We start from the raw sequence: 5,711 nt of genomic DNA on the forward strand, positions 1-5,711 counted from the left end.
ACCAACCGTTGTTGTTATTTTACTTACTTATGGGTACTTTACACGGTATGTATTTTACATATGAGTTGTCACTTTGCATATACATTTTGTATGGGAGAAGTGACAACTCATATGTAAAAAACATACCGTGTAAAGTACCTATTAGATGGCTTTTAAATTAAGCCGAACTAAGAATAGATTTCCAAACGCACCGATCTTTACTTTAAGGTAGAAACACAATGAAATACGCCGCTTTTTCACGCTCAGTTTCATGTAATAGATTAAAGGCCAAGTACTACCTAATTCAAATGGATTAAGTAGCATTTGAATTAGGTAGTACTTGGCCTTTAATCTTTTACATGAAACTGAGCATGAAAAAAAGCGGCGTATTTCATTGTGTTTCTACCTTTACTTCTCCAATTTTGAATGCCATGTTTTGTGATATCTTCTTCAACTTGGATTTTCCATCGGAGTTTTGGCCTTCCCTTTGGGCGTATACTGTCGAGTGGCTCGTATTCAAATGCCTTTTTTTTTTTGGGGGGGGGGGGGGCATCATTATCCATCCTGCTGACATGGCCAAACCAACGCAATCGTTGTAGTTCGATACGTTTTACTATATCGATATCGGTCGGCTGGTATATTGGTCCATAACGTCAACGCATATTGGTGCATAAATCTTTCGAATATTTTTTCTCTCAAACACACCAAGTTCTGCCTCATCTGCTTTCGCAAGTACCCATGCTTCAGATCCATACATAAGTACGGGTAATATCAGTGTCTGGTAGAGTGTAAGTTTTGTTTGACGAGAGGTGGTTTTACTTTTAAACTGTTTACTTAGACCAAAGTAACATCTGGTGGCCAATATTATTCTTCTTTTGATTTCAAAACTGATGCTGTTCGTTTTATTTATGGCGGTGCCGAGGTAAATAAAGTCATTTGCTAGTCAAAATTGTAGTTCTGAACATCAACAGTTGGTTCGAGTCTACTGGACGTTTTGCGTGTTGATACCATAAACTTTGGCTGTTACGGATCTAGTTGATCGACCTATTATATCAATATCGTCTGCGTTGGCCAGTAACATTATATCCTTATTGTATATAGTGCTATTTTTATCTCTATCGGTATATACATTCGCTTCTCGTATGACCTTTTCCAATAGAATGCTAAATAGGTCACACGATAGGCTGTCACCTTGCCTGAAACCTCGTTTTGTTTCAAAAGGTTCCGAGAGGTTCTTTCCTACTTTAACAGCGGATCTTGTATTAGCCAATGTCAATCCTGTATAATCTTATAAGTTTTGCAGGGATACCAAACTCAGACATGGCTTGGAACACCTTTGATCGAATTGGGCTGTCGAAGGCAGCCTTATAGACGACGAACAGGTGGTATGTGTCGATCTGTCTTTCGTGGGTCTTCTCCAGTATTTGGCACAGTGTGAAGATTTGGTCAATTGTCGATTTACCAGGCCTAAAACCGCATTGGTATGACCCGATTATGTTATTGACTATGGGTTTTAAACGTTCACACAGTACACTCGACAGCACTTTGTATGCGATTGGGAACAGACTTATGCCTCTGCCACAAAAAAGATGTAAAATGTTCACTTCTCTTTAAACAAAAATGGCGCTGAATCACGCTCTCTTTAAAAACTTTTTACACAACAAATTTGGGCGAGTAAAAAAAGTAGTAAAAGTAGTTGCCGGCGTCTGATTGGCTGATACGCCGACTTTGACATTTGTTCCAGTTTTTTGACGTATTTTCCATTTTTCCGTTCCCGAACTATTTCGAAAAAGTACGGGAACGAAGCTCTTATGTTACCAACAATTGCCGATGCGGCTACCTGTGTATTGTACCATGGAATATACACAACTTATTCTGAATTCTCGTACAAAAATACAACAAATTTTACAATTTTAATGTAATCTAACAAGAGGTTTTTTTGTTTTAATTGTTTCACGATGCATCTACCTGGTACATTCTCTACCACAATCTTGTTGATCTTCATTTGCCTGGCATTGGTAAAATGCTGTCGTTTTGACGAAGACACAGTGTGAAAGATCTCTTATATTTTCAAATGTCAATTTCATTGCGTATACGTCAAATAAAACCTCATAAAACGGCTGTAATAGTACGTTTATGTACAACCGGATTTAACAAATCCACTGGGTTTCAAATGTCAATTCCATTGCTTATATTTCAAACAAATCCTCTCAAAGAAGGTTAACCCTGCAAAAAGCTCTAATATAAACAGCATATAATAGTACGTTTATATACAACCGGATTTAACAAACCCACTGGGTTTCAAATTTCAATTCCATTACTTATATTTCATATAAATCTTCATAAAGAAGGTTAACCGTTGAAAAAGCTATAATATAAATATGGCCTTAAATCGAAATACCGCTAAATCGTAAATTGCGAATTAAAGAGGTACTCAAAATAAAATGCCAAAAAAATACAAGTTAATAAATATTTGTTCTGGCAAAAGGCAACTTGGGGTTAGTTTTTGATGGGAACAATATCCTCAGACAAAAATATCCAAGAAAATATTGCCATTTTCCCCAAAAAACGTCTTCGAACTTTTTGAGTTTTCGTGTTTGAGTAGCTTTACGGCGCAAAATTGAGTATTCCTTCGTCTATATTTTTATTAGTCTATGCACTTACCCTTTAAACTCGACTGTACATACTAGTATGTATGTTTTACTCGTATTCTATTCAATGAATTCACTTTTCAACCTGCGTTTTTTTCCCAAATATTTTTCTTCCAACAATTCCTCCCAATGTGAAACACTGTGGTAGCAAACCCACTGACACACACTCTCATTACCATCCACAAACAGTGTGGGGTGTTTTTGACATTTCACACTCTTGCTTTCTTTAATAAACACTGCCTTTTTGTAATGGGCAAATACACGAATAAATAAATATAAATATATGTACCTTGTATTTGATGTGAGCTGATGAATATTGTTTAAAAATACTTTTTTATTGTTAATTTATTATATTTTGTTATAAACTTTAACAAAAAATTAAAACTAAATAACGCGTAGGTACGAAGTGAAGAATGGTGCCGTTGAAACTATGCTCTGTTGTCGTTTTAACAAGAGACCCAAGTTTTGTCAACAAAGTGGATGAGAGAGGAGAGAAAAGATTGTTGTTATTGTGCATGGCACAATTACCAAGGTAGATGCATCAGCCCAGCTGATCGAACTTGAACTGTAAACAACAACAAAGTTGTCCGAGAGAGAAGAGATACCAACCGTTGTTGTTATTTTACTTACTTATGGGTACTTTACACGGTATGTATTTTACATATGAGTTGTCACTTTGCATATACATTTTGTATGGGAGAAGTGACAACTCATATGTAAAAAACATACCGTGTAAAGTACCTATTAGATGGCTTTTAAATTAAGCCGAACTAAGAATAGATTTCCAAACGCACCGATCTTTTACTTTAAGGTAGAAACACAATGAAATACGCCGCTTTTTCACGCTCAGTTTCATGTAATAGATTAAAGGCCAAGTACTACCTAATTCAAATGGATTAAGTAGCATTTGAATTAGGTAGTACTTGGCCTTTAATCTTTTACATGAAACTGAGCATGAAAAAAAGCGGCGTATTTCATTGTGTTTCTACCTTTACTTCTCCAATTTTGAATGCCATGTTTTGTGATATCTTCTTCAACTTGGATTTTCCATCGGAGTTTTGGCCTTCCCTTTGGGCGTATACTGTCGAGTGGCTCGTATTCAAATGCCTTTTTTTTTTTTGGGGGGGGGGGGGGGCATCATTATCCATCCTGCTGACATGGCCAAACCAACGCAATCGTTGTAGTTCGATACGTTTTACTATATCGATATCGGTCGGCTGGTATATTGGTCCATAACGTCAACGCATATTGGTGCATAAATCTTTCGAATATTTTTTCTCTCAAACACACCAAGTTCTGCCTCATCTGCTTTCGCAAGTACCCATGCTTCAGATCCATACATAAGTACGGGTAATATCAGTGTCTGGTAGAGTGTAAGTTTTGTTTGACGAGAGGTGGTTTTACTTTTAAACTGTTTACTTAGACCAAAGTAACATCTGGTGGCCAATATTATTCTTCTTTTGATTTCAAAACTGATGCTGTTCGTTTTATTTATGGCGGTGCCGAGGTAAATAAAGTCATTTGCTAGTCAAAATTGTAGTTCTGAACATCAACAGTTGGTTCGAGTCTACTGGACGTTTTGCGTGTTGATACCATAAACTTTGGCTGTTACGGATCTAGTTGATCGACCTATTATATCAATATCGTCTGCGTTGGCCAGTAACATTATATCCTTATTGTATATAGTGCTATTTTTATCTCTATCGGTATATACATTCGCTTCTCGTATGACCTTTTCCAATAGAATGCTAAATAGGTCACACGATAGGCTGTCACCTTGCCTGAAACCTCGTTTTGTTTCAAAAGGTTCCGAGAGGTTCTTTCCTACTTTAACAGCGGATCTTGTATTAGCCAATGTCAATCTGTATAATCTTATAAGTTTTGCAGGGATACCAAACTCAGACATGGCTTGGAACACCTTTGATCGAATTGGGCTGTCGAAGGCAGCCTTATAGACGACGAACAGGTGGTATGTGTCGATCTGTCTTTCGTGGGTCTTCTCCAGTATTTGGCACAGTGTGAAGATTTGGTCAATTGTCGATTTACCAGGCCTAAAACCGCATTGGTATGACCCGATTATGTTATTGACTATGGGTTTTAAACGTTCACACAGTACACTCGACAGCACTTTGTATGCGATTGGGAACAGACTTATGCCTCTGCCACAAAAAAGATGTAAAATGTTCACTTCTCTTTAAACAAAAATGGCGCTGAATCACGCTCTCTTTAAAAACTTTTTACACAACAAATTTGGGCGAGTAAAAAAAGTAGTAAAAGTAGTTGCCGGCGTCTGATTGGCTGATACGCCGACTTTGACATTTGTTCCAGTTTTTTGACGTATTTTCCATTTTTCCGTTCCCGAACTATTTCGAAAAAGTACGGGAACGAAGCTCTTATGTTACCAACAATTGCCGATGCGGCTACCTGTGTATTTGTACCATGGAATATACACAACTTATTCTGAATTCTCGTACAAAAATACAACAAATTTTACAATTTTAATGTAATCTAACAAGAGGTTTTTTTGTTTTAATTGTTTCACGATGCATCTACCTGGTACATTCTCTACCACAATCTTGTTGATCTTCATTTGCCTGGCATTGGTAAAATGCTGTCGTTTTGACGAAGACACAGTGTGAAAGATCTCTTATATTTTCAAATGTCAATTTCATTGCGTATACGTCAAATAAAACCTCATAAAACGGCTGTAATAGTACGTTTATGTACAACCGGATTTAACAAATCCACTGGGTTTCAAATGTCAATTCCATTGCTTATATTTCAAACAAATCCTCTCAAAGAAGGTTAACCCTGCAAAAAGCTCTAATATAAACAGCATATAATAGTACGTTTATATACAACCGGATTTAACAAACCCACTGGGTTTCAAATTTCAATTCCATTACTTATATTTCATATAAATCTTCATAAAGAAGGTTAACCGTTGAAAAAGCTATAATATAAATATGGCCTTAAATCGAAATACCGCTAAATCGTAAATTGCGAATTATCGTGATTCTATTGTAGATTGAAATACTACCTAAAAAGCTACTTAAATTAATGAAAAATAAAACTCTTGGA

General features: G+C 36.4%; 3 protein-coding genes across 5 annotated transcripts in view; 2 read left to right on the forward strand and 1 right to left on the reverse strand.

The window, feature by feature from the left end:
* LOC141403738 (uncharacterized) overlaps positions 1-3,196 on the reverse strand; it is a 31,395-nt gene extending 28,199 nt beyond the window's left edge. Inside the window, exons 1-2 of one of the 2 annotated variants that reach the window (XR_012412886.1) lie at positions 2,920-3,196; positions 2,745-2,870 (exon numbers count right to left, since the gene is read on the reverse strand). The gene's annotated coding sequence lies outside the window, so the exon portion shown is untranslated. Of the gene's footprint in view, positions 1-2,744; positions 2,871-2,919 lie in introns of those variants that run through there. The other variant, XM_073986621.1, reaches the window with a different exon arrangement.
* LOC141403826 (uncharacterized) overlaps positions 1-5,711 on the forward strand; it is a 153,155-nt gene that overhangs the window by 33,545 nt on the left and 113,899 nt on the right. The gene's annotated exons all lie outside the window — the stretch shown is intronic.
* LOC141403779 (uncharacterized) overlaps positions 1-5,711 on the forward strand; it is a 137,184-nt gene that overhangs the window by 33,002 nt on the left and 98,471 nt on the right. The gene's annotated exons all lie outside the window — the stretch shown is intronic.

Source organism: Musca autumnalis, unplaced genomic scaffold (genome assembly GCF_047663935.1).
Source record: "Musca autumnalis isolate F117 unplaced genomic scaffold, ASM4766393v1 scaffold_4, whole genome shotgun sequence".
Classification (NCBI taxonomy): Eukaryota; Metazoa; Arthropoda; class Insecta; order Diptera; family Muscidae; genus Musca; species Musca autumnalis.